This window comes from Metopolophium dirhodum, chromosome 8, assembly GCF_019925205.1.
Source record: "Metopolophium dirhodum isolate CAU chromosome 8, ASM1992520v1, whole genome shotgun sequence".
In the NCBI taxonomy this organism is placed as follows: domain Eukaryota; kingdom Metazoa; phylum Arthropoda; class Insecta; order Hemiptera; family Aphididae; genus Metopolophium; species Metopolophium dirhodum.
The window spans coordinates 10,331,376-10,339,660 of NC_083567.1; the positions used below are offsets into that span (position 1 = coordinate 10,331,376).

Here is an 8,285-nt window from a genome sequence, read left to right on the forward strand (position 1 = left end):
TGCAAATAATGTTTGTAATACTGCTGAATAATAGTACTTTAGAACTGTAACCTGAATAAGTTAATAAATTATTTCCACGTGTTTTTTCTTGTAAACTGTACTTCGTGAATTTGATGAATTTCACTTTACGACTTATGTATGAACGATAATACAAAATTAACTATTGAAATATACAGCACGGTAACTGCATTGATATTTTAAAGTCTAAATTGAAAAATTGTTAATAATATACGCATGATACAATATACTCCAGTTATTAATTATTATGTTATTCATAACAATACGTATTATTACCAATTATTAGTAAATCATATAGAAAAAATAAATAAAATCATTTTATTTTTATAAAGAAACTAACTTGCTTTTTTAAAGTTATGTTTTTTATTACCATCACTATCCCCAATAATTAGTTTACGTATACATTAACGTAATAACTTTTCAAAATATTTTCATCCAACCAAGCACCATTATCAACTAGAGTTGTGGTTGTCTTGCCGTATTTTGATATCGCATATTTAACTAAAAGGTCGTGATAATGTATACAAACTATCATTTATTTTGATAATGAAATTTGCTTCAGCTGGTTAATTATTGAACTCTTTGATTCGTGTCGAAAGAACATCAATTTACGTGATAATGTTATAATCAATATTTTTAGATTATTAAAATTCTAAAATATCGCATTTGACATATTAATTAGTTTTATCAGTCGAACATTGGTAGGTACTACAAAATACGTCGTATTTAAGATACATATTATACTATCAGATACTAGCAAAAGATAAAACGAATTCAAAAAAACTCAAAACAACAAAGCAAAACTACAAAAGTATAATGACTACCTACCTATAATGAGATGCCTATTTAAATTAATAAGACCTATATTTAAGTTGACTATTAAATATTATTTTTGACGCACAATTTATTATAATAATAGGTATATGTATAAAGTGTGTATGAATTACAAGAATATGACTCAATATAATATGTTTGTGAACACACTCTATGTAATCTGTACACATATAAGATAAACTATGTAAACCAAATGGGTTATCATTTTCACATTGTACTCACAGCAGTAGTTGTACAAAAATCTCGTTGATTAATTTTTTAAAAGAAAACTGTAGCTTCATACAAACTGCAGTCTGATTATCCTAAGAAAAAAAATTGCAATCGTCACCTAGGTACTAGTTATATTATTATTTTTAGCTGGAAATGAAAGTAAGTGTTTTCATTGAAAATAACATCATATTAAAATATTATAATTTATAACGATTATTAAATTAATTAATATAATTTAAGGAAAAAAAATGTTTAAACATAATTTGTAAATAGGTTTTTTTTTTGAAACTTGTATAGTTTATTGTAATAACAATTCGATTATTTGTACAAATCTATGACATTCTTATCCGTAGGCTTTCGCGCCAATTTTATCTCTGTTGCTATTGGCGTTGTATACCGTGTCACCCACTCTTCAAATTCCCAAGTCCCCCGACATGCGGATATCCCTCGACATTTCATAATACCAAACCCTCACTGCTTAAGCTATAGTATATACTATAATGAGCGCTGGCTATAAGTCTAAATAATATATGCACCAGGATCGCGTCCTGCACCCGTGACGGATAATAATAATTCGTCGTGTCCGTCGTAAAAATAAGTACCCACATCGTACAACCCTGCAGCGCATGACTATTATACGTATAATATAGTGTTCGACATATTATGATTAAAGCTTCGCGGAGGCAATAATTAATACACTAAAGTGCTGCAGTTGAATGTTTTGATCGCGGGACATCTAGGAAGGGGAAAAATGACCGAGGTCGACGTCCTGCTGGTTCTTTATTTTTTATATCCCTTCTTTTTTTCCCCCCTTTTTACGTTCTTCTGTTTGTTCGTAGTTCACGCGAGCCACGTCGTACTTATATATGTATAATATACACACACACACACACACACACACGGCGAATGCGGTGTACGGTGGTATTATAATACGCACGGTCTCGGCACAATATAAATGCGGCGGCAAGTCCCGAGTTGTATGCAAACACGCACACGCCAGTCTCGGCAGCGTATGCACACAGTACCTATACCTACCTACTCCGTATTATAATACTGCTGTAGCTTGTCGAAAATCCGAACCAATGACTTCTGAGTGGTCGGACCGAGGATTAAACGGTAAGTGCGCATTACAAACGTACCACCGGCGGCAGAGGGTATATAATATTGTATGCTAGCTGCAGCAGAGGGGGCCCCGCGCACAGTTTATACGTACGCGCGACGGACATCTTTTGCATTCGACCGGATGTAATCCGCGCAACTTTTTCAAAGGGCTCCCTAGCTCTTTTCTTTAAACAAAAAATTTCTTTTTATTACTTTCAATGGCATTGATCATATTTCCGTACACACTGACATTTTTCATTACGCACTCTCGACCGACTGCAGCTTCCCACCCCACCACACCCCTCCCCACCCATTCACCATCGACCGCGGATTTTCGATCCACGTCCAACGGTATAGAAACACTACGCCGCGCGTTCACCGCATATATAACCTCCGTCTATATACACATATTATATCAACAGTACCGACGCACAATAGGCCGAAGTATTAATTAATCTTCACTGCGCCCATATATATAGACCGCCTATTATATGGCTATAAAGTATCAACTAGCACACAGTCAAACACCGGTATACCGTACCACGGAACAGTATAGAAGGTAGATACCTACACGCAGGAAGGATATTATTGTGTTTTCGAAGAAGGTACTGCAGCATAGGCGTAAATTGACTAAATTTTTTGGGGAGAACTCAAGGCCCCCTCCCCATAGGCCATATTTCTTGGTACCACAGAATATAAAACTAAGTTATAAAGAATATAAAACTAAGTCCCCCCCCCCTATTTGCGCCAATGTACTGCAGTATGTTATATATGATATAATATACGATGCCGTTTCCACATTACCTGTGTCGTGTCGTATCCTGTTCCGTTTATTTAATGAATAGTTGGTAACAAAATGTTGGTAACACGGTATGTATATAGTCTACAATGCGAATTATTCGACCCGCGTACGGCACAGTGCAGCGGGTACCATATTATACTTAAGTGTTCGGGGAAAATAAAAGAAGAAAAAAAGTACCAAGCTCATGTCTATTATATGAGGCAAACAAATTATTTATACAGTCCACAGTGTAAACACATAATATTGTGCATATACGCATATATATATACATATACAGTATATACACGTAGACACGTACCTAAATGCTTTCAGCTGGTTAATTTACATAAGGATAGTAGGGTGTTTGTTGCGACTCGGCGGAATGAAACGATAAATGTCAATATAATAATGTATATAGCGCATATTATTATTTCGGACTGCTATATAATACGTGTGTGGCTGCTCTATACGTGCTGCCTGTCGACGACCCCATAACACCGTTTATAACGTTTGCTTGGGTGTCACTATTTCGTGGCCAAAACAAATAAAACCGGAATTCAATTTACCTCCGTGTCAGCTTAACATCTTCAAATAATCTCCGTTCCGTCGTGTGTTTCGTTATTTCTACGAGTCGAGTCACAATGGATCTGCTCACCTTGACGTGGCATCTATATAAATGCCGGTGTTCCTGTTAAGGCAGCATTTGATTCTCTACTCTGTACAACTTTTTTTTTTTCTGACCGAGCAGCTACTTTTAAGTGGATGATTAGGAACGCTAATGACAAAACGACGATTTCCATTTGATCCAACGATCCTCTAACCGCCTCAACAAATCTTAAAAGTCATCTTGATCGTTTGGTAAATTGGTTTATCAAATGACGTTTTAAAGACAACCAAAAAAATAGGTCGGTTCATACTACATTTTTAATTTCAGACTTGCCTCATGTCCTCTTAATAATATCACCATTTCCCATTCTTCCACTGTTAATTATCTTGGTCTAATACTTGATCGAAGACTAACTTGGACCCACCATATCAGCACTAAACTACTAGCTCTAAATAATCGCATACGAATATTCAAAACTCTATTATGCCATAGTAAATACACCGTTATGGGAATCAAACTTCATATTAAGTATAAAACTTTACTAAAACCAATATGGACATATTATGAACTGCGTAGTTTTGGGTAGGTAATGAGAAAATTCAAAAAATGAAATATTAATAAAATTCATACCTACCAAAATAATGCCTAAAGAATATTAACGAATGCGCCACCCTACGGCTCAAGCCTAAAATTATACCCTTCATATATATTTAAAACTGTTAACAATAAACGATGAAGCCAGATACTTTTAGAAAATATTTTACAACCACCTAAGTACTCATACGAATCCCCTAATAAAACATTTTAGCCTCCACTACAATACCGGGTTCTCCTCCTTAAATCTCAAGTGGTGTCGTGATCTGCTATGAAATTTAATAATAATAAAGTAACAAATTATAAAATATCTTCAATGGGTTGCTTTTTTCATGAAAAATATCATCATCGTGTCATATTTGTTAGATTTAACCTATTTGCTTATTGCATCAAACGTTAGGTACCTTCCAAAAGTACTAACTACTAACTAGATCTAATTTGGTACCTGAAACCTAATTCAAAGTTGACGATCAGAGTATTCAGAGTAATATTTATTTCTACTAAAAAAATTTAAAAATGAAATAAGAAATAAAAAAACACATCATTGTTAAATAAATACATTCATCGTTACGCTCAGAATCTGAAAAAAATGAACATGTTGAAAATAATAATATATGTTATGTTTGAAGTGGAAATACGTTAAAATTAAAAAAAAAAGTAAGAAGAAAAATAAAATTACAAAAAAAACGTCATTATAAATCTAAGAGATTCAATCTCATTTCGTTCCACTCAAAAAAATAAAAGTTTTTACTTGAAAGCGCATATTATTATTATTGTTATGCGTTGGGACGTTATAATGGTGTGGCTATTATTATTATTATTATAATGAAACTACACGTGGTCGGCGCACGTGGTTTGTTATAAATAGGGATAATATATATTTTAAACTACCAGAGTCTTCGGAGACGGTTCTATTTCGGGTGGAAAATCTGGAGAAATCTCAGCGGCGGCGATGACGGCGGTAATAATTAATTTATTCTAACGGTGGAGTCTAAAATATTACCTACTCAGCGGTGCGTGTGGTATCAGGTGTCGAATGTCACCTACTACTACTCTAATACTACTATTACTACTGTATACTACTATACCTACTACTACTACTTATAATTGCTACTATTATTTCTACTTATTACTACTACTACTACTACTAGTTACTACTACCACCCTTATTTTAACCCTCTCGTGCGCGTTTGTGGAATATGTTTATGTGCATAGGATTTAACAGTTTCCGACGTGCTGCGTTTAATTTGATGATGCCTGGCGGCAAATGCTCGTTAGCATCGAAAAACCAAACCATGTGCACGTCGAGTGTGTAGGGGTGGGTGTACGGCACAGGGGTTGTCCTATATACCTTGGTGTTGGTCTCTATATTTCACGAGCGCGTGCGCGCGCCCACACACTCACATGCACACACACAAACAATAAACGGAGCTATACATTTCGTAAGACATGCGCCATAGGTACTACAGTTGTAGTACTACAGTCCCCACAGTTCGCTTGCCTTCGGATGACGATTTTTCAGTGGTGAAAAAAAAACAAGACGAAGAGTACCGCTGCAGGTAATCCGTAAACGAGAGATACGCGTCGCCCTATACGGTATTAGCAGTGTACCACCTATAACAAATGCGTATTCGCCCGAATGTACCGAACGTCGAGCACGGTAGGTATACGAACGGACGAGAAGAAGGGTGGCGGCGGCGAAAAGGTGTGCGCCGCGTGGCGCAAAGGTGTGGGTACCTACGCGATATCCCGACAAATGTTCAAACTTTGTCGGGAAAACATCTGAAACTCGTCTTTCTCGCCACCCCGCGGGCAGAACGCATGTCGTGTTTACGTTAATCGCGTGGAGTTTAGATCCGCTATATATATAGAGACGTTTAAGTAATCCCCGATTGTGCAAGGGGATTTGCATGTGTCATGTATACGAAACGCGCGCTCCGCTGTTTCGGGAGACGTGAAATTATTTTGTGAATACCTCTGAAAGTTGCGACTATGGTATTAATTTTATAAATTTACAATTTTTTTTCTCGTTGTATTTTATTTCGAATCGCGTACCTATATGTTATATACACGCATATTAAGCGATATCCAGCTGTTTGGTGCTGAAAGTCAAATTTCCCTAAGCTAGTTTACAACATACATTTTACTGTGGTAGATACAACACATTTTTTCGTATAATTCTAAAAGTTATATTTTCAAATTTAGTATATTTATATATATTTCATTCCCGAGTTTACCTAAATCATCATTGTACCGTTTGTATTGAATATGTGACATGCAATTAATAGATATAGCAGTCAGCAGATAATGTTAAATGTGTTTTTTTTATCATCAACCATCATCTAAATTCGTTGTATTGTTATTTTTACCCTTATGATGATAACGTAATTTTTATATTAAACCGATAGTTTCAAATGTTGTACTGAATGCGTTTTATACTTAGAAAACTTATCAGATTTATCCTAATATTATATCGTGTAGAATATTTCCACTTTACATATCATAATACTAAATTATTATTATTTCGTAATAAAAAAATAATCCAATAACCAGTGAATTATAATGGGTAGTTTGTTATTATTACTACATTTACTTGTGATAAGATATTAATATCTCTAGTTTGTTTCTTATTTTGTTTTATTTCATTGTTACATAACATTCGATTTGATGAAACAACATTGATACAAATCATAAGTAGGTATCGTGATAACTTTAGTTTAAATACAGACTAAACATGTACACAATATATTACTTATTATAATACTTTAATTATTTCGATAAATCAGAATAATTGAATCATTTTGTGTATTGGTAAACACTTATACCTATTTTCATTGAAATGTATTCAAAAACAAATTAATTTGAGACACCATTTTTTAAAGTTCATTACTTAATAACATAATCAGTGACGCAAGTATAGAATTAATTTTCGAGGGGAGGGGTAAATTTTGTTTTTTCTTAAATCTATATACAATAGGTACTATTGTGTAGTTTACAATCGCTCGAATAAGATGAATGTTGGAGCACTTTTTTTTTGATATATATATATATTTAAATATATTTTTTTTTTTTTTTTATTGATCTTATAAACAACCCGGCATCTGTGGCCATTAAAATATTTTATATTACCTTTAACGCATAATTTGTATCAATCGAAGTCTGACGGTACACAAAGTGTGGTTATGTGAGAGAGAATACGTCATGTAGTTGTTAATGAGTTGGTTTGTCGTTCGATAATTTGATTTGAATCTTTTATAAAGATTTTATGCAAACTCTTTGATTACCTATTTGTAATTTTAGATCACTACGGAGAACAGTATTTTCAATGTGCCGCGGAACAACTAGGCAGGGCACTTTGCACGTGAAAGTAAAAGTGTAGGAATTAGTCAAGGGTATTGTGGGTCCTTAACTCATCTAAAACTATTCCATTAAAAGCGTTCTAAAAACGATCAAACGAGAACTTGTAAATTCGTGGAATTTCGTTTCTGGCATACCCTCCAAAATACGCACAAGTACTGAAAAGACTTTGATCCAAAAAAGAACTTCACGACCTTGCGACTGGACGCCATTGAACTGGAATTTACTCGCGTACATGCCACTCTTATACATATAATATTCTCGAAAGCATTTTCCGGTTGAATCGTTCTTATGTTGACAGATAAACTATGTAAGAATTTCTCTTCGTAATAGCTTATTAGGAAGCATAAAGTTGTATTTTTTGAATAATCATTTTCCCAGGAGTTTTGCAAATAAATTAGATAATTCGTTACGTATCTTTAAGTTATTTATCTCCCGATGACACTGCCGCAAAGTAGGTATAGGTACTTAAAACAAAAATATTTATAAATAATATGTAGGTACCTAGGTAATCGACGTGAACCATCAACTTATAAATACGTTTTTAAAGATTTAAAATAATTTTTGGAAATAGTATAATTTAAAATCTTAATATCTAATTATTCTAATACCTTCATTATATTATAGTAGCTTAAAATATTATCAAATCAAACACCAATTACACCATTGTTACTCTCACAATGTGTTCTTTCTGTGGATGTATTGTTTATTATCTAAACATTGTTATCAATTATTATATATTATACCTACTTATAGTGTGTAAAGTATAGATTGTAAGTCTTA

General features: G+C 33.9%; 1 pseudogene; it reads left to right on the top strand.

Annotated features, from left to right (window-relative positions):
- Positions 1-1,215: 1,215 nt before the first annotated feature.
- Positions 1,216-7,577, top strand: LOC132951316 (uncharacterized; annotated as a pseudogene).
- Positions 7,578-8,285: the final 708 nt, after the last annotated feature.